The sequence below is a fragment of the Giraffa tippelskirchi genome, chromosome 4 (genome assembly GCF_054371585.1).
Source record: "Giraffa tippelskirchi isolate mGirTip1 chromosome 4, T2T-mGirTip1v1.2.pri, whole genome shotgun sequence".
Lineage (NCBI taxonomy): Eukaryota > Metazoa > Chordata > Mammalia > Artiodactyla > Giraffidae > Giraffa > Giraffa tippelskirchi.
Window position 1 is genome coordinate 122,709,351 of NC_137278.1, and position 21,800 is coordinate 122,731,150.

The window sequence follows — 21,800 nt, forward strand, 5'->3', positions numbered from 1 at the left end:
TCATGAAGAAGAAGGAAAGAAGGTACAGGAAAAGGGAATGTCCAAAAGAGTCTACGTGGGATAAGTATTCAGTGCTGGTTCTGAGAGGTAGGAGCCCACGTACAAGGCTCCTATAAGAACATGCAAGAACAGAGAGTGACTTTGGGAGCTAGGGGCAACCCAAAGCTGACAGCCAGTAAATAAATGACAACTTCAACCATACAACTCCAAAGAACTGAATTTGGTTAATATCTTGCATGAGCTTGGATGCAGAGTCTATGGAAAGCAGTGGGGTGAAATGTAAGGCTGTAATTCTAGGCTAGCTCATGAAAGACCTGAGAAGATAGGGTTAGATTGTTTACAAGCTTCTCAGAGCAAGACAGTCTTAAAGGGAAATCCATGTCAGGAGCCAGAAGCAAAGAGGGAAAGAAACTAAGAGATCCCCAACTGGGGAATTACCAGTTTAGGGGATCATCTTGGGAAAGGTCAACCAAACACTCTACCTCTACGATGAAGAGTCTTTCAGTCTTCTACCAAGAGCCCATTTGACAGGGGCCATCAGCAGAGTGCTGGGAAAGTGTTTCTATTACCAGTAGTAAGATAGCAGGTTCAGAAGTCTCTAACTATTAAGGGGAGGCCTTTGAGGGGGATCAGCAAACTGGTGAGTCTCTGAATACTGTTAGGAATGAGAGGAAGCTGGTAGGAAATGACTTCAAAAGGATCAGTGACTATTTAAAATATATCAAAAAGAAGCTGAACTTTTAAAATTGAAACTGGTTGAGAATATACATTTTTTAATGTAAAGATATGCATATATTATAAGCAGAAATCTATTAATATAAAAAGTTCATTATGGAGGTCACCTATTTTCTCCTCCCTCAGGTTGATCCTGCTTCTTTGCACCACATCAGTTTTATCATTACTTTATACTTTCTCGTAACTTTAGTTTGTATATCAATTTATTGGGCCTTTTCTCTATATCATAACTTTGCACCTTAAACTCACACTGCTCACTGGAAAATATTTCATGTTTTATCATTTCAAATTTAAGTTTATAGATGCAAGAATTGGACAGACCTGAGTCATCATTTCAAGTCAGGCCAAGAGATTATTGTTGCCTGACCAGCCTACAGTCAAGGGACCATTCACTACACACATGACAACTCAGGCAGCCAGTGCTGTCACAGAAGCAGGTTTGTTTAGAAGCGAGTGTGGTCAAGGAAGCTGCTCCAGCCAGGATCTACGTAGCACGCTGGCTGATGCTTTCATACAATGCACTCAGAACCCTTTGATTGCACATTCGGGCCATCCATGGCTTCCTGTGTTCATGCGCAGGGCATGGAAAGTAGAAATGCCCATTGGCTAGATCTTAGGAATTAAGTATTTCTCTAAAAGAGGCAGAGCTTATATTGAATCTCTTCCCAATTCCTGAATACCCTCCTCACCTTTTTTGGAACTCTTTCTAGAATAAACCATCAGATTAGGGCCACCCGAAAGCCCCAAGACTCTCCAAAGATTGAGCTTTCACTGCCCTCTAGAGGGAGTGGAAGAAGCAGTTCCATTGCTAATAATAATTAGGGTGCAGTTTTGAATGGATAAGCTGGGTCCATCTTACTGCCCAAAAAGAACCATTGTGAGTAAAAGAGAAAGAAGAGAGCTTTTGTATAGAGCAGTAAGAGAGGAGTATAGGTAGAGGATGCCAAAGAAGTTTGGGAAGGAAGGAAGGCCACAGAGGATAGCCGGGATGCCAGGAGGGCCAAGCTTGGAGAGCTAACATAAGGGAAGATGAGACCCAGAAAGTACTAATCAGGGAATAAAAAGTTATCTGATGACCGGACCTGTGGGGAGGGGGGTAAAGTCTTCATGAGAGGCTTGCTTGCGTGGTCTCCCCTGAAGGAGACCATCTCTGCAGCAGTCATCCATTTTCAGCATTTTCAGGCTATGAACCACTTACACCCAAGTATGTATCTGGTATACTCTCAAGCCCAAGTTACCTCTGACCTTTCCCATGGGATGCTTCCCCACAATGTGCCTTCAGCTCTGAAATTAATGCCTGGAACTTAATTGCTCAAAAGCTGGTTTCATGAAGTGTAACATCAACAGGGACCTCTAGACCTTGAGGAGAATGTTGAAAGGGACTTCTGTACAATTTTTTGAAGATTGCAACAAAAATAGTATGGTATCCTGGGTAAAATTTGCATTTGAATTATATTCACCAGAGAAAAGAAAACTCCCAGTGAGTTGAGGTGAGTTTATTCCTAAGAGTCCTCTGTTCTCATTTAGCTCAATCCACACTCTACTTCAGCTCTTGCTAGATTTAAATGTATAGGGATATCCTAATATCTGTCTTGAAATGGCTTTTGTAGAACCAAATTCAATCCGTGAAAGGGCTGCTGTGTGACTGAAACCGAGCCAATCACAGTACCACATTTTCCTTGGCTACAGTGATTGAGCTAGACTGATGTAATTCCTCCCCTGGAAATAAGAGTTTCTATCTTTCCATCAGGATTGCCAGTGACCATCTTGGAGTAAGGGACATAGCATGTTAATCAAGCTAAGAAGAGACAAGCAAAGCTGGGCAATAGAAATAGAGGATCCTTAGAAGAGACAGAAGAATGCAGACTTAGAAGCAATGATCTTGGAACACACTGCTGCCTTTGAATTGCAAATTTTCCACATTCCTTGAGCAAATAAGTTGACCTCTTTGAACTTAATTTATCTCAAAAACAGGTATCTTGTGAGATTGTGAGGATTCTATGAGTTAATATATAGAAAATGCTTAAGATAGTGTCTGACACATAGCAAGTGCTATGTACATGTTGGATATTTTTTTGACAACTTTGGTCATTCTACCGTAAAGTGAATAAATAGGTCAAAATATCTTATACCAGCCTCTATCATAATTAATAAATGCAAAAGATACCCACATTTCTCAAACTGGAACTTTTAGTGCAATATGTTGAATGTATTGAATCCTGGATACCTTGAAAAAGAGAATAATATTGATATAGCGGTATTCTGCCATATATACTTAAAGAGCTGTACTTCATCTTCTTAAAAATAAGAGCTACATATTGCTGTTTAGTCCTTCACCAAGTATACACTGATGTTATTAACTGGAAAAGTGTAAATCAATGATGAAAAACTATATTATTCAAGCATATACTATATCCTAAACAATAATTACTTTCTTCTTTGTAAAAAAGGGAGTTAAACCAAGTTATCTTTTTTATACTTTAGTTCTGAAAACTATCTAAAATTCTAGCTCTTTAAAAACTTGTATTTTTAGAATCATAATACTCTGCTACAAAAAAACATTTAAGACTCATTCGAGTTTCTCTGGTGGCTCAGTGGTAAAGAATCTGCCTGTCAATGCAGAAGACATCCCTGATTCAGGAAGATCCCACATGGGGCAACTAAGCCACTAAGTGGTACCACAGCTGCCAAGCCTGTGCTGCAGAGCCCCGGAGCTGCAACCACTGAAGCCCGTGTGCCCTAGAGCTTGTGCTCCACAACAAGAGCAGTCACCTCAATGAGAAGCTTGTACACCACAAGTAGAGAGTAGCCCTGAGATCTCAAATGCAGCATGGTCAAAGACAAACCAACATTCATTAGCCCGATTTTTTCATATTAAAGAGAGAGGTCCAGAAGATTTAGTATGATTTCTTCTTGATTGTTCTAAAAATGGCAGGTACTTGACATAAAACCTGTCAGGAAAGAGAAAGGAGAAAGTTAAAACGAAAGCATAGTCAAGCAAAAAAATATTCTTATTTAATATTTTAGAAGGCAGAGAATGGAGAAAAATAAAAATAAAGGTCAGGAACCCACACGAGACTGCTAGAAAGTGCACTGTAAGAGCAAGGTTCTAGAAGGAAGTAGGATGAGATTGGTTTACAATCCAGATGGAGCAGTTATTTTTATTTTTATTAATAGAATATTCTGGGTTTTGCAAGTACTATTTGTAGGGGCCTTCAGTTTCTAGAGACACAGGAACATCCTATAATTTTGATCTGCTTCTTTGCTATTAATTAACATTTTGATAAGCCTCTCAAGTTTTGCAGAGTGATTCCCATATTCTAATCCAAATGGATGCTGTGAAGTATCAAAAATAAAACAAAAAGAGAAACTCATATAAAACCACAGCCATTTACAGGATAAGAATCATTCAATGAAGCTAAATTGAGACCATTGTCCACTCATCCTAGGTCAATATCATGAGTAGTTCCTTGTTGACTTCTTCGTTATAATATGGCCCTTAACTATACATGGATAACTAAAATCACAAGTCTTTGAAGGTATAAGACACAGCTCTAAAGAAGAGAAAATTTCAATTTTTCAAGAAATCTTCCATGGACTCTTCAAGATCAAATGCCGTGTCTGGGGGAAAAAAAAAAAAAGTTAAATAGTTATTCTTGGAGAAATTTTCTCCTGTGAATCTGAGTGGAAAAGTTTTTAAAAGATATAAATATATGTTGATGCAAAGACATGAGGGAATGGGGAGGGAAGAACCTATGCCAAGATGCTGTTTGGCTTCATTTTCTTCACTTCTTCACTCCTATCCCCAATCCTATTCCCTCCCACCGTTGGACTATTTCTACTCTTAGTGGATCCAGTTCACCTCCTGCTTTCTGGGACTGGTTTAGCTCTAGGTTTCTGACCTTGAAAGACATTATTTGGCATCCAGATCATTCTTGTTCCTGGGCTATACATCTACTGCTCAGGCTGTGCTTAACAATGCCCCCACTTTCTTTGGTGCTGAGTCCTGAGAGGTCTTTGCCTTGGTCCCTAGCCCATGTTCCCAGCCTGTATATTAGACCCTATAATATCGCTCTTCAGATTCTCACCAAGTCCCTCAATGAGGATATGTTTCACCTTCCTAAACCTCCTTCCTTATGCTTGTGACTTAGAATATTACATACTCTTATTTTCCAAGTGGAACGTTCTCAAGCTCTTTGCCTTCAGGGAGTGCATGTCAGTCATGACTCCTTTTGTATACACTCTGATCATGTGTTAGATTCTTCTGGTGTAATTGTTTTCCAGTTTCAGGCAGTAACATCCCAAGCCCTAGGGTTGATTGTTTGTGAGAAATAGTCTCAACTCTATAGAACCTATTGCTCAGTCGTGTCTGAATCTTTGTGACCCCATGGACTGTAGCCTATCAGGCTCCTTTGTCCATGGGACTTTCCAGGCAAGCGTACTGGAGTGGGTTGCCATTTCCTTCTCCAGGGGATCTTCCCCACCCAGGGATTGAACCCAGGTCACCCACATTGCAGGCAGACGCTTTACTGTCTGAGCCACCAACTCTATAAAATAAATCTAAATGCCAACTATAAGTGTTGAAGGAATCATGAGAATGAGGACTTCCAGTTACACTTCAGCAGATGAAAAATGGCAAGTATGGAGAATTCACTGGGGAATTAATAAGACATGAATAAGAGAAAGAGAGTGAAGTGAGATGAATCACTACATAATAGGCTATTTAAGTAAGAAGCAAATTATAATTAAAGTTGCTTATCTTCCCACCAGAAATGACAAAAGAACTGAGTATGTGTGTGCTCAGTTGTGTTCGACTCTTTTTGATCCTATGGGCTGTAGCCCGCCAGGCTTCTTTGTCTATGAGATTCTCTAGGCAAAAATGTTGGAGGGGGTTGCCATTTTCTCCTCCGGGGGATCTTCCCGACCTGGGGGTGAACCTGCATCTCCTGCATTGGCAGGTGGGTTCCCTAACACAGAACCACCTGGGAAGCACAAAGAACTGGAGAGAACACACAAATTATGAGACAAAAGTAATTGTTATCAGAAGGTTGACCGGAAACACTGTTACACAGAGTAGAGGGTGGGAGAGTTTGATTATTGGTAAGAACAAGAGATGAAATAGAATTTCTAATAAGGTTTGAAGTTGTGGCCTTTTCCTAATGCTTGTCACAATTTCTTCAGTGTTCACTAGTATCTTATTAACTTGTTGCTTGCAAAATTTATTCCGCAAACCATTACTTTTTAAAAAATATTTCCCAGTTTCATAACCACAAAATTCTTGGCAAGTGCAACACGCAAAGTACCTTCAGCAGATTAACTTCTTAAGGTACATATTTGCTTTACAATTTGGGGCTTCCCTGGTGGCGCAGATGGTAAAGAATCTGCACGCAAAGCAGGAGACCCAGGGTCAGGTTCGATCCCCGGGTCGGGAAGATCCCTGCAGAAGAGAACGGCAACCCACTCCAGTATTTTTGCCTGGAGAATTCCAGGCACAGAGGAGCCTGGTGAGCTCAGGCTACAGTCCATTGGGTCACAGAGTCGGACACAACTGAGCGACTAACATTTTCACTTTTTCACTTGCATTACTGTTTAACTAGCACAAAAAACTCTGGCTTTATAGTAGATCCTGGGAAGTTGTGTTCAGTCTGATGTGAGATGATATATGCTGGAGCTCAGATGCATTTTATGGAGGACAAAAATGAAATGTAATTTTAATGGCTTGAAACTCTGAAAATTTCTCTTGTCTCTGCTGTGTCTTCATTAATGCAGTACTCTGTTATCAGTTCTGAGAATTGAATTCATAGGCAGTTAGCTCTCTGGTTTTAGGATCACACCTATTAGGTGTGATCATAGCAATATTTAGAAATTCAATTTGTGCTTCTGAAGGTGCATATTGAGTCATGTTCCAAAGGAGTCAAACTAAATGTTTTTATTATTTTATAAAATCATACACTTGTAATTGAAGCTCAAATATAACCTGTGCATGTTTATAATCTGATTGTGTGTATATAATGAAGAAGGTCTGATTCAAAGTCCATATAATCTTTTCCACAACAGACAGACATTAAAGCAGATCCTGGTTTTCAGCAAAGATTTGCTGAGGTTGCCATTTATCCTGACACTTCTCATGTCTGAGCAGGTCTGTGTTGTACAAAACATAAAGAATACTGGTTGCACTTTGATTTCATGTACACCCAGTGCCACTTTCACAATCTATTCTGATGGTATTAACATAGATACAGCTTCAAATCTGCAAGCGCCCTAATACGTTAGCACCCTAACATGTTTACTAAAAATAAACCAACAAATAAAACCTAGAGTTATCCCCTTTTTGTTTGCTAAATTTTATGCAGTAAAGTAACCTCAAATGAATGAGTCCTGACAAGTTTTCATAAGATTTAGCTGAAGTTGTTTACCCAACATCAGCCTGGTCTGGCTACTTGGGCAACACAAGATTCAGCATTTGCTTGGGGTATGGAAATCAGAAAACAGTCTCAGGTTATTATATTTGATCTGGAACTTGTTGGCTAAGTAAGATTTTGCTAGGAGTATCTGGGAGGAAGTAGGTTTGTGGGCAGAAATAGCAACACAAGAAAAACGTCACAGATCTAAAGGTACATGTGTAGGTCTGGGAAATGCTGAGTGTCTCAGAGTGAGTTTGGAGCCAAGGTGAGAATGAGACTGGAGGGGACTCTAATGTTGTTATCAAAAGAGAGGGGGCTACTGGAGGTATTTAAAGTGTCAGTTGCTCAGTCGTGTGTGACTCTTTGAGACCCCATCGACTGTAGCCTGCCAGTGTACAGAATACATTGACTGTATTCTGTCCATGGAATTCTCCAGGCAAGAATGCTGGAGTGGATAGCCATTCCCTTCTCCAGGGAATCTTCTCCACCCAGGGATCAAACCCAGGTCTCCTGCTTTGCAGGCAGATTCTTTACCCTCTGAGCCACCAGGGAAAGCTGAGGGGCAAAAGATTATAGCCGACATTTTAAAGGTCAGTCTGGCAGATGAAGGGAACACAGTGAATTGAAAGGCAGGAAAACCCAGGAAGAATTCTTTCCTTACAATCCAGATAAAAATAATAGGTACCTGGACTAAGACAAAAACAAGTCAAGGTCTTTGACATTTGCAACCCATTTCCACCAGCCTCCGGGCTCAGTTTCATCTTTTTCATCTTTTTTCATTCTTTCCCAGAGGGAGAGGGAGAGGGGAACATTTTAAAAAAAAATTATTTCTCTGGATATTTTCAAAATGAAAAACTTTTCCCTCTCCTTTTCATTCTGTAACAACTGACCCACAGAATTACACTGAGGATTCAATAAAAGAGCACATCTGAACACACATATGACAACATATATATGCTATGCATTTTATATATGTGTTTCTACATTTATAACATACACTGATTACTTTCATTTTATATAGCACAAGGATTTTTACTTTGTAGGACTTAAGATTGCTTTTTTAAGCAGATGTCTTCTAAATAATCAACCCTATTCCAAGTTCTTTCATGATCCATGCTCAATTTACCAACTTCCCACTCTTACATTTCCACTTAAATGTCTTTTGGCATATATCATGTGGAAAAGGAATTCGGCTGGTTGCTTCACCTGAATTTCCTATGACCGTGAATGGCTCACACATTCTTTTAGTAACTCAGGCTGTTCACGCTTAGCTTCCTGTGTGTGAAACCTCTACAACTCTTCACACTTCTGCCCGCTTTTCCATTTCTCCTGCCACCACCCTTTCATAAGCCTCAAAATCTCTCAGGAACTCTACCCAGATCCCCTGACCTGCCCCATGTGCCTGCTCCAGCACTCTGTTGCATGATGACCCCTCCTCATATTATGTGTCTAGTTGCTCAGTCGTGTCCAACTCTTTGTGACCTCATGGACTGTAGTGCACCAGGCTCCTCTGTCCATGGGATTGTCCAGGCAAGAATACTGGAGTGGATTGCCATAACTTCTCCAGGAGATCTTCTTGACCCAGGGATCAAACCCGGGTCTGCTGCATTGCAGGCTGATTCTTTACTGTATGAGCCACCAGGGAAGCCCCCTCATATTACGCCTCTGCTCAAAACCCTCCAATTGTGTTTAAGAGAACAGCCTGGTTTTCAGTCACATTTCCTCTTTCTTACCTTCACAAAGTCTGTACTCAAAGCATGTTAGATGTTTTCTTAACATGCCTTGTGTTTTTCTGACTTCGGATGTGTTTACGCAAGAATATCATCTTTCTTATGAAGTTTTGTCTGAGATCTTTCTCCCTAGTATCAAGTATGGTCTCAAACACCATTAAAATTCCATAGCATTTTAATCCATTCTCTTTATAATATCCACTATAATTCTTACCCTCAAAAATGCAGTAAATCGTAGACTTCTCATGATCAGAGGTGATGCTGTCCATAACTGAGGCTAGTTTAGGGTCATGCATGCAGAAGCAGTTTTATTTAATTGTACTGAGCATACCCTCAAAGCATGTATTTTCCTAGCCTGGGTACATCTGTTACATTTTAGGTGAATGTGAGATTTGCTCAGATACCTTTCTGCTTTTCATTATCAACATCACCAACAGTATACTCATTATCAAGAAAGAGCCATCAAATGTCTGCAAATTCAAGGTGTGCCCATTTTGGTAGAACTGAATGTGGTCAGCAAAGATGCAGTGCAGGTTTTATTCCAGGATTTCATTGGTGGTGATGGTCAAAGTTAAGCAAGTCTTGGCAACAATGTCAATGCATTTAAATAATGAAATGGGACAGCTACAGCTACTCTTCACATGGATGGAATGTAGACATTTAGGCACTGCCATGATTTTATTGAGAGATGGAACTCACTTCTTGTTAGTTAGGCCTTATTAATTTTGAAGCTTATCTAACATGCATATCTTCTCCACACAGCACATAGCAGCTTTCTTTCACTTTAGGAGCTCTAGCTAGCACTTCAGCCTTATGCTTTGGGGCCATTTTTTTAAACTAATTAATTTATTTTAACTGGAGGCTAATTACTTTACAATATTGTAGTGGTTTCTGCTATACATTGACATGAATCAGCCATGGGTGTACATGTGTCCCTCATCCTGAACCTCCCTCCCACCTCCCTCCCCATCCCATCCCTCAGGGTCATCCCAGTGCACCAGCCCTGAGCACCCTGCCTCATGCATCGAACCTGGGCTGGCGATCTATTTCACATATGATAATATACATGTTTCAATGCTATTCTCTCAAATCATCCCACCCTCGCCTTCTCCCACAGAGTCCAAAAGTCTGTCATTTTAAGTAGCAAAACCACCAACACAAAGCTCAATGCAAAAACATATGGCACTAAATAGACTTCGAAAAAGATACTTGTTTACAGTGTGAGAGTTGCAATAAGAAGATGGAGGAGTCACCTTGTTTGACCTCAGCTGGGAATGTGCAGGGTGGGTGGCTTAAACTCCTTATCACTCTGCACTTGTCTAGGTAAAAGCACCTAGCTGTTGATGCAGGGGTTTTAGATAAATTTTAGCACATGGACAAATTCACAAATGTGGAATCTGCAAATTATGAGGTTCAATTGTATTAAGGATAATTCAACCACCAGGCAGCCAAAGATCATATAATCTTTACTTATTTCCTTAGTGAAGTTGAAACGATGTTTAGTAAGTTTCTCACAGTTTCTCAGCTTGCATTTTCTACTGGTGGTAAGAAGCTGTTTATAGTTGCCATGTATATTCACTGCTATAAACCTCTAAACTTTTAATTATACAGTTTTCTCTGCCTGGAATGCCATACTATTTATTGCATGACTTACTTCCCATTTAGTCCTAAGAGCTCAAGTTAGCATTATCTCTACTAGGAAGCCTACCAACTGATCTCTTTCTGAATGTATGTATCCCTCTACCTTGGATGTGGAATTGAATAAATTTTCTGTCACCTCTGTATTGAGAACTTCTTAATAAGGCTCACTTTTACCCATTTTGTACCCTTAATATCTGGTACAATGCCTGGCACCTAATAGGTGCCAAATATTGCATTGAATGAAACTGAACTAGAGAGGGTGTAGGAAGAATTGCTAATATTTAAAAAGATGAGAATATAACTTGAATATGTAGAAAAACAACTTTAAAAAACAGGACTGGATTTCATCAGTTTGAATGAAAGCTAGAACAGCGAGGAACCAAAAAAACCAAAATTGATTTAAGAAAGACAGTGTGCTCAAGTACTGTGGGAGGAGAGGGTGGCTTAATGCTCATCATAGAACACAAATTGATGATTCAGCAGCATAAAGCAATTATTTAAAAAGCTAACATTATGCTGGAGTGTATATGAATAGGAATATGACAAACTTATCATGAGTAGTAATCTTTCCCCCATATTTGGCGATAATCAAGGCTTTCCTGAAGTATTTATGAGAGTTGTAGAGAAATTGGAGCTCATTCAAAGAGGATCAACAAAAATGAAAATGAGACCATTAGAAAAGATGAAAGGGACTCTGGGGACTCCAAGGAGGTCAGAGTATAGCAAAGAGGATCATGAATTAGAATTTGTTATTAAGCCCAGCCCCATACTTGGCACAAGGCTCAGGAAATAGCTCGCTGATTAATTAAAGTACTCAAGCTGAAGCTCAAGGACTGAGGCCAGAGGTCCTGTGTTAGGATACTAGCCAAAACTGGATGAAATAGATTAAAATTCTAGAAATAGATGAAAAGTTACTTGAAGGAGAATCTGATGATACAGTGCAACAAACTTCAGCAAAAGATCTTGAAATATTCTTTCATATATATCTATTAGAGTCATTTAGATGACAAACTGCTTTGAATGATTTAACTAAGTTCAGCCTAGGAACAGAGAGATGAACTCATTGTCCCTTTAACCACTCTAACAGAATTATAATACTTGCTGGTATACCACATTAGTTTTCTGATCTAGAAATCTGTGACTATAGTTTTATTTAATCTGTGTCCATCAAGACTATTTTCATATTTCTCACTTTCACTCTCACACATATTTTCTTTGGGAAGGTGAGCAAAAATGTCTCCATTTATTTCCTCCTTCTTATTCTCACCTGGTAATAGATTTCTTGCACAAATGGTTAACAGGAAGAATTATTTTACTAAGAACTTAAATGTTCCAGGCACCAGGATGGGGTTTACATGTATTATCTCATTTAATCCTAGCAAAAATTCTCTGAGAAAGTACTATTATAATCCCTTTTACAGATGAGGATTGGGCTATTCTGGTGGATCTGTGGTAAAGAATCGGCCTGCAATGTAGGAGGCCCGGGTTTGATCCTTTAGTCGGGAAGATTCCCTGGAGAAGAAAATGGCAACCCACTCCAGTATTGCCTGGAAAATTCCACGGACAGAGGAGCCTGGTGGGCTACAGTCGATGGGATCACAAGAGTCAGTCATGACTTAATGACTAAACAGCAACAACAGCATGGATTAGCACTGGGATAAAATGCTTTGAAGATAATTAAGCCTACCTACCCTCATGATGCTTATTTACTGGATAAATGGGAGAAACTGTCAAAGTAATATGTTTTTCCTATGGCAGATGGTATGTTGTAACAAAGAAAGTAAAGCTAGAGAGAGGGAGTTCAAGCAGGAAGGTTGGCTATAACGCAGTTTAGGTAAAGCTTCACTAAACTTTCGAGAGATTTGAGCAAAGCTTGGAAAGAGATGAGGAGATACATGAGGACACCTAGGGAAAGAGAATTTATGTTGGGAGAAAACAGTCTTGTGCAAAAGCCCCAAGCAGAAGTGTGACCACAATGTTTGAAGAATTGCAAGGTGAAAGGAGGGGGTTCAGCTGGCCAGTGTGACCAAATCATAGCTGGCAAAGAACAGAGTAGTAAGAGATCAAAGCCAAAGAAATAATAGGATATTGGAGCCCAGATAATGCGGGAGCCCTGTGACTCATTAAGGACTTTGGCATTTACTCTGAATGAGTTTGGAAGTTATTTGAGGGTTTTGAGCAGAGGTGTGAATGATTTGACAAATTTTAAAAGGCTCCCTCTTATGTGTTAAGAACAGACTGTAGAAAGACAAAGACAAAAATAGGATAAGAGTTAAGCTATTTCAGTCTCCCTGAAGAGAACTGGTGATAGCTTGGACCACAGTGGTCAGAGTGAAGGTAGTGAGAAGTGGTTGGATTCTTGATTCACTTTGAAGGTGGAACTAAAAGAATTTGCTAATCAAGGCTACTATTAAATTTCTTAGAGCCTTAGTATTCTTTCCTTAAAATATGGGCCAATATGTCTACTCTACTGAGCAGATTGTGAGAATTAAATGAAAAAAATATATGTGATGTGCTTGGCATATTGCCTGGAACACAATGGATGCCTAATAAACACTATTTCTTTTCCCCTCCTTGTCTCTCATCTTTATCACCTTTTTTGTCACTTCTTTTGATCCTAAAAAAAAAAAAAAAAGCAAACATTGTTAACTTTAATTTATAAATGAAGACATATAAGGCCATTAATCTAAACGATTTACATGAAACTGCAGCAAAAGTTGAACTATCTCTGGACTTAACTTCTGTTACAGCTTACCTTTAAGTGTAGAGTGAGGCTTCTTACATGTTAATGTTTGAATCCTTCCAGACATCTCATGCATCTCATAAGAAGCAAAATTCACCCTACTTTTGGAGGCTTTTAAAAATATGTTCTCCAAATTTTAATTTTAAAGGTTTCTTTTAAAGAAACATATGCTCTCCCAGCTGTCTACATCTAATAAAACAACTAGTGACATAAGGGGAAAAAGGAATGGAATATAACATTTCAGGGGTTCTTCAGATCCAGTAGACATGAATAAAGTGAACGCAGTTAAATCAGGTTGACTTGCAAGTGTAGGAATTGTGGAAGAGTGAAACCGCCTTTAATGCACATAGAATCCCAGACTTTCAGAGGCAATACTGTTTATTATAAATATATTATTAACAAGAAAATAAAACAATGGGTTATTAAGCAAAAATGAAATGCTGGATGTTTTTGCTATTGATGTATTTTATTATCACAACATGTTTATTTGTAGGGTGTTTATATAACAATTCATTGTAATAATATTTATAATGTTCCTCTAATCACTAGTTGAATAATTATAAAGAGAAGTCAGTGCATATCTCCACGCGTATTACTTTCTCATGGTCAGAACAAGAAGTACTGCAACAGTTTATGGATACTGTTGAAATATTTTTTTTAAGTCACAATAGACAAAAATCAGTTTTTTTTTTTTAAAAAAAGAGCAAAAGCATTAGACTTGCTAATAAATAATGCTGCAGTTTCAAGTTGGGTCAACAATTTAAGTAAAATTATTTTTCGTACGATTGACTGGTAATGAAACCTGACAGTGTATATTATGCATTGTATGACTTATCTTTCAAAGTCAGTTTGGTTTTGGACCCAGATCTTTCTGGTCTCATTCTACTCTCAAGAGGGCAATAGTAAAAGGACTGCCATGGTCCAGATGGAAAAATGAGAGCTACCCAAGCTGCCCTCTCCCTCTGAACAAGTCTCCCATTTATCAAAAATGTCCAAACAAACACCTACAGAAAAGAGAGTTATGGAAGAGCAAGGTGAGGATCACAGCCAGAGTCACTGGGGGAGCTTGTAAAAACCTGCAGAATTCCCACATTACCTGCAAACTTTCCCAAATGAGAATTTCCATGGCAAGACCCAGAAACTGTAAGTAACAAGAACTCTGGGTGATATTTTCATATAGTGGTTTGAGTGCCAAAAATTCTAACTTAAGAAATAACATGAATAAGTTTTTAAGCCTCACTGATCCTCAGTTTCTTTATCTGTAAGTTGGGGATGATTAAAATAATTAATCTAAGTATCAGTATCTCCTCTGTCCATGAAATTCTCCAGGCAAGAATACTGGAGTGGGTAGCCATTTCCTTCTCCAGGGGATTTTCCCAACCCAGGGATGGAACCTGGGTCTCCTGCATTGTAGGCCGATTCTTTACCATCTAAGCCACCCAGGGAAGCCCTGAATTATTCAATATAATTACTGAATGATTCACCTCCTTCAATCATTGTGAAGATTAAATAAGATAAAACCAAGATGAAACATATAAAGCATGTAATATTTTATACTATTTTTGATCATTATTGACCTAGGGTTCAAACAATTTTCTGGGCTGGTTCAATGGAAAAGGAAAGAATTTGAAGATATTTTCAAGAAAGCAGTTCAAGTAATAGATCATGAAATTTAGACATACTGATCAACATGAAGCCAGAAAGGACTTGGCAGAGGGAAAGAAAAATGAGTGTGGGAGGGTTTGAGAGTCTTAAAGAACTTAAACTAAATGTGTAGTGAGCCTTCATGGAGATTTGGCAGGATGGAGAATGGAGAAGAAAGTATGTCCCTTTTCTTAATGTTTTGGAATAAAAGTGTTTGTGTGTGTAATAGTTGGAAATGTGGTAACATTATCAAAAGTGCTTGATATCAACTACAAAAGTTGTGAAATATATGACACAGAATAATTTGATATGGGACAATTTAAAATTCTCAAGACAAAATCAAAACCTTATTTCTACTGCATTCAAAAATCCATTTCTCTCACTCTTTATGAGCATGTAAGGGATTAGAGAGCAGAGCAAGAGAAGAAAGCTGCCAATGTAAGGAGGTTAAATTTTAAGATTTCCTTGGTCTGGTGGCTCTTAATTATGGCAAGACTGAGTATGACAAATTAAGTGACTAGATAGAGTTGAAGGCCATTGGAGTTGAGGCCAAGGGCCTGTGAAGTAGGGATTAGTGTATGATTTCTAACCTACCTAGGAGGAAGGCAGAGTTTGGGGTTGAGATGAAGACTGTGCTCTAGAGGCAGTCAGTGATCAACAGAAGGTGAACAGCATTCAAAAGGCTGATGGATAAAGAGGAAGTGTAAAGGGGCTGCCGTCAGTACACCTCATTTACATTAAGTTGGAAGAATAAGGGCAGTTATGGAGCTGGGAGTTACGCCTCCAGTACCCCCACCCACCCCCATTGCCAGGAGCATGTGAGAGGAAGCAGTGTATGCTAAGGCAACTTCAAAAAACGCCAAATTCCTTAGGGGAACACCAGTTTCAGAGGACAGAAGGCTCTGTCTCTGAAAAGGCAGGAAATACTTGGAAAGCTGCTCACCTTAGTGGGGTCCACCGGCTTTCTGCGTATCCTCCTAGGGCCCATAAACAGGGTTTCGCTCTGCAAAGGCACTCTACCTTCTGTGGATATCACCTTGAAATTCTTATCAATTTTATCTCTGAATTTGTGTTTTGCAAGTGAAATGTGATCAGTGCAATGACGAAGAATACACAGGGGATTTAGAACCTCAGCTCGCCTGTTGTCATACCTCCCTGGGCAAGACCTCGACCACCAGCTTCCCCTGCCCCACCCTACTCTCTGGGGAGGCTGCCAGCTCCGGGGGCCTAGATAAAGTCTTGGGGAGGGATGGGGATCAGGAATACAAGCCCCACACTTAGAGTTGTGGAGCAGGACTTGAGCTCTTGGGCAAGTCTCTACTTGCCCCTTGCCTCAAGGAGCTCAACACTGAATGATAATAAGAAAAGCCACCAGAATGGATTTAGAAAGAGATCACAAAAGGAAAGAAAGCAAGCTTCCCTGCTCCCCTATTTTTGCCCAAGGAGACCTATATTTTCGTTTGCACTGAGTCCTACAATTTACACATGGGGTCCTGACTAGAGGCTTCTAAGGTAGGAGGAAGTATACTAGGAGGAGGGCAATAGTGAGAAGAGGGACTAGAGAGAAGGGGCCAATGAGACAATGGGAAAGGAAGGAGGGTGGATTATGAATTAAGATAATAAGTGATGATGGATGTTGTATTTTGAGCAGAAAGACATGGAAATCACCCCATCACAGATCCAAATGGAACTCTGGACAAGTTTCGTTTAAGTGGACTGAACGCCGATACTCAATTTTATTGCTGATTGCTTCCACTCAGTGTATCAAACAGAAAGTGGAGAGGTTCTTACAATCTGGTTCAATAAATCCTTTCCCAAGGGTCATTTAGTTAGAGAAACTTCCCTTCAAATTGGAAACAGCGCCTCTCTCATACAACAGTAAATCACAGTATATGTAGGCAGGTAGAAGGTAGTGGGGACAAAATTTGACTCTCATTGTTAAGAGCTGGATACAACCCAAACCACTCAGTTTAGAAAGGAAAAGGAACAGGCTTTGAGTGATGGCTTTTCAGTTGCCATTTTTTACCCCGATTATGAACCTTAATTTCTTTGAAATTTATCTGTAAAATGGGGATATTGATAATTCCTGGTTTCTGACTGCCCGGAATTATTTAAACATCAAAATATTTAATAAATGTGAAATTGCCTTGCAAATAGCTATGTAAACATTAATTGATACTTTAATTCTGTATCCTTCATTATTTCTTTTGAAATATTATAGAATATTTCAAATTACTCTGTAACAACATCTAGGAGAGAGATACATCCTCTTAACAACATCTAGGAGAGAGTCAGGCTTCATCATTGCCAGCTCTGTGTCTATTGAAGGTTAAACCTGAAGATGGAGCAGTGAAAAATTTAAACACAAACCAAGCAAAAACAAAAGATAAAGTTCCAAAGCAGAGGACGGTTAAGTTTATACACACACACAAACCCACACACACATGTGAATGTCATGTCTGAAAGGGTGACTGTCCTAGAAAATATATATTAGGGTAAAAAGAACGTAGGACGAGAAAAAGAGGTCTTATCTTGTGAATTTTAGTATATTTTCCACTTCATATCATTTTCTTACATCTAACTAGTCTCTCTTTTTCTATATTATTATCTCTCTTTTTTTCAACCACCTTCTCTCATTTACCTGTGGTGTACCCACAAAAGATCAATTGTGAACAGTATGAAGGAAAGGAAAAAAAGCAATTATCAATCTAAAGAGATCAGTGAAGCATTTCATTAAATAATAATGTCAGGATTTTAGAAAAGGAGCTTTAGATAGTTTGGAAACTAAAATGAGAGTAACATGCTTCAGTCATCATTCGATTAATTAAAACTCCAGCTTAATTCAACCTAATGTTTGTGAAACATCTTTTCTCAAAAATGCATTTACATTTTAAAGTAGATAACATCCATCTCTTCAATTTATTGAGATTTTGGAGACAAAATTCAAAATCATACTGTGTCCCCTAAATGTATTTTTTTTTTCTCCCAGTGGAGATGACAATAGCAAACAAGTTTAGAGTATAAATATTAGGTGCTGATAATCAGTTCAATCCATTTCTGTGGAGGTGCAGGCAAGGCTTCTTTGAAAAGATCGCCACCTTGGGGAAATTATGAGTCAAAGCAACATCTGCAGTCCACCACACATGCTGCATAAGTGATACATATTTAAGAATAAAAACAGGTAAAATGTTCTCTGGCTTCCCTTGTGGCTCAGTTGGTAATGAATCTGCCTGCAATGCGGGTGACTTGAGTTCGATCCCTGGGTTGGGAGGATACCCTGGAGAAGGGAAAGGCTACCCACAGCAGTATTCTGACCTGGAGAATTACATGGACTCGTATAGTCCATGGAGTTGCAGAGTTGGACACAACTGAGTTAAATTTTCACATACATACATGCATACATAAAATTTTCTCATATTGCAATAAATGAGATGAATCACCTATGAAACCCATACTAAATGGTGGCTCTAGAATTTTTGTGTCTGATTTTATGTTTATTCCGAAGTAACATTAAAACTGCATATAGTTTTTACTTATGCATTAGGGCATGACTTCTAAATTTTTTTCTCCATATCTAGAAATATTTTTAGAAAATAGGTATTCTGACATTTGAGTACAGAGGGAAAAATTACATTTGGGGCAAATTCATCAATTTTAAAAATTCAGAAATTTTAATTAGAACTCTGAAAAGTTTGAGCCAAACATGCCAAAGATTTCTATCTCAATTTAGTCTTAGAAATTAACAAAAATGCTTCCTCCTTAAACTTATTTGCTTCTGAGCATTTCTGCCTATGTCTCAAATCAGAACAGGTGGAGTGAGAGATAATCTAATTAGTTGATTCAAGTGAAAATAGGCTATTTTTCTTTGTTTCAATTTCTGGTGTTTTTGAATGACTGCATTTTCTGAAAGCATATTCAGCATGAAATGTGATCCATGTCATACTCTGTATATTATTTTGCAAATAAGGGAACTTAAAGCAAAAAATCTTTAAGGTAGTTCTAAGATGATTTAGCAGTTTTGAGTAATTTATGTCCTATATGGCTTTTTTTTTTTTTTAAAAGCTTGTTGTTCAGTACTGGAGTGGGTTGCCATTTCCTTCTCCAATGCATGAAAGTGAAAAGTGAAAGTGAAGTCGCTCAGTCGTGTCCGACTCTTAGCGACCCCATGGACTGCAGCCCACCAGGCTCCTCCATCCATGGGATTTTCCAGGCAAGAGTACTGGAGTGGGGTGCCATTGCCTTCTCCGTGCTGTTAGTGAGTGCCTGTTAACTCCTCAGTCTTCCCCATTAAAAGGTAAGTTCCTCAGAGGCAGAGACTCTGTTTTACGTAGTCATTACCAGGGAGCTATTGAGCCAGTGTCCGTTCTGATTGATTGGTACCCATTGTACCAGTGATTAAATATCTTGGATATAACCCATAGATATCTCTATATGACTTAGAATGTACATAATGCCTGACATTTAGGAAGGATACAAAGCATAATGGGTGAGTGAATGAACGGATGGCCTCCAAAATTGGACCTACTGCTGCTTTGTGTGCATTTATTTAATCTACCACTTCCCCACAAAAAAGAGAAAAACATAATTAAGAAGTTAATCTGCTGTAGAAGGCATAATTAATGTTTGTAAGGCAAAGGTAAATATAAATTATTGTCATCTCTTTTTAGGTTATCACTAGACTAAGCATCTTTATAGGTAATCAAAAGATAATGGCCACCAAAGGGAACTATTTTATCATACAAAAGTGTATGTATATATAAACATGTATAATCTTATAATGATATATATATATAATCATATTATTATATATACACAAATATAATCTTAGGAATGAGTAGTGTCTTTGGTAATAGAAAAGATTCTTAAGATAGATTATAAATTTATCTACCTGGATAACTAAACTTGACATTTGATCACTGCCCAGTAAAATTATTTAAATTACTTGGTGGTTCACATGTAACACCCCTAAGATATCTTCCCTGGTGGCTCAGTTAGTGAAGAATCTGCTTACAATGTAGGAGACACAGGATTGATCCCTGGGTTGGGAAGATCCCCTGGAGAAGGAAATGGCAACTCACTTCAGCATTCTTGCCTAGGAAATCCCATGGAGAGAGGAGCCTGATGGGTTACAGTCCATGGGATCGCAAGAGTCAGACACAACTTAGCGACTAAACCACCACCACCACCACTCCCAAGAGATGTTAAATGCATCTAATACCAATTAACTTCTGTTTTCTAAGCAAGTGTGTTATGAGTCTAAACTTTATAGTGCACTATAGCTTTTAATGTAAAAATGGATAATAATAATGAACACCCTAAATGCTGAAAAACTCTGCATTCTAAAACGTACTTGACTTTCATGATTTTATCAAAATCCTGTAGCTCTGTCTTGAATACACAGTCTAGACCAATCAGCTTTCTCCTCTTACCCTCTATCAACAGTGCATCACTACATTTGAATACCCATTAAATCTTATTCTGGAGAAGGAAATGGCAACCCACTCAGTACTCTTGCCTGGAAAATCCCATGGACGGAGGAGCCTGGAAGGCTACAGGCCATGGGATCGTGAAGAGTCAGACACAACTGAGAGACTTCACTTTCACTTTTCACTCTCATGCATTGGAGAAGGAAATGGCAACCCACTCCAGTATTCTTGCCTGGAGAATCCCAGGGACGGAACAGCCTGGTGGGCTGCTGTCTATGGGGTCGCACAGCGTTGGACGCAACTGAAGCGGCTTAACAGCAACAGCAAACAGAAAATCTTATTCTCTTCTTCTCCATATGGGTTTGCTCTCTTTCCCTCAAAGCAACAACTTTGCCAAACTGAATAAGCAAATCCATGCTAACATTATATATTCATCTGGCATTATTATTTGCCAACTCTCTCCTGACATATACAGAATCTAATAGTTCACCTATAAGGATAAAATTTGTCTTAAGCTAAAGGAGTGGCGAGGCTTAAGGTGAGATGTTTAAGTTGACAACAACATGAACATGCCATTGACTAGTAGAAACTATCTTAAAGAAAGTAGGGTTTAAAAGTACACCAAGATGTAAACACTGTCTTTTGCCCTTGCTTATGGCTAGGTCTGTTGCTGAGCACCGAAGAATTGATGCTTTTGAACTGTGGTGTTGGAGAAGACTCTTGAGAGTCCCTTGGACTGCAAGGAGATCCAACGAGTCCATCCTAAAGGAGATCAGTCCTGAGTGTTCATTGGAAGGACTGATGTTGAAGCTGAAACTCCAATACTTTGGCCACCTGATGCAAAGAGCTGACTCATTTGAAAAGACCCTGATGCTGGGAAAGATTGAGGGCAGGAGGAGAAGGGGATGACAGAGGATGAGATGGCTGGATGGCATCATCGACTTGATGGACACGGGTTTGGGTGGACTCCTTGAGCTGGTGACGGACAGGGAGGCCTGGTGTGCTGCGGTTCATGGGGTTGCAGAGTCGGACACAACTGAGCGACTGAACTAAACTGTTGGTAATCATAGGGACATTGTTGTTCAGTCACTATGTCATGCCCAACTCTTTGTGATCCCATGAACTGCAGCACATCAGGCTTCCCTGTTCTCACTATCTCCCTGAATTTGCTCAAACTCGTGTCCATTGAGTTGGTGATTTGATCCAACCATCTCATCCTCTGTCACCCCCTTTTCCTCCTGCCCTCAATCTTTCCCAGCATCAGGGTCTTTTCCAATGAGCTGGTTCTTCACATCGGGTGCCCAAAGTATTGGAGCTTCAGCATGAGTCCTGCCAATGAATATTCATGGTGGATTTCCTTTAGGATTGACTAGTTTAATCTCATTGATGACCATGGGACTCGCAAGAATCTTCATAAGGATACACGAGTTGTAATACCTTGCATGGCATTGTTCCTAGCTAAGTGCTTCTTTTTACA

The 21,800-nt window shown here is 39.2% G+C and overlaps 1 protein-coding gene across 1 annotated transcript in view; it reads right to left on the reverse strand.

The window, feature by feature from the left end:
- Window positions 1-2,913: 2,913 nt before the first annotated feature.
- The window catches only part of CCER1 (coiled-coil glutamate rich protein 1), a 33,062-nt gene continuing 14,175 nt past the window's right edge, over window positions 2,914-21,800 (reverse strand). The window contains exons 3-4 of the transcript XR_014051860.1: window positions 3,508-3,686; window positions 2,914-2,962 (exon numbers count right to left, since the gene is read on the reverse strand). The gene's annotated coding sequence lies outside the window, so the exon portion shown is untranslated. The remainder of the gene's footprint in view (window positions 2,963-3,507; window positions 3,687-21,800) is intronic.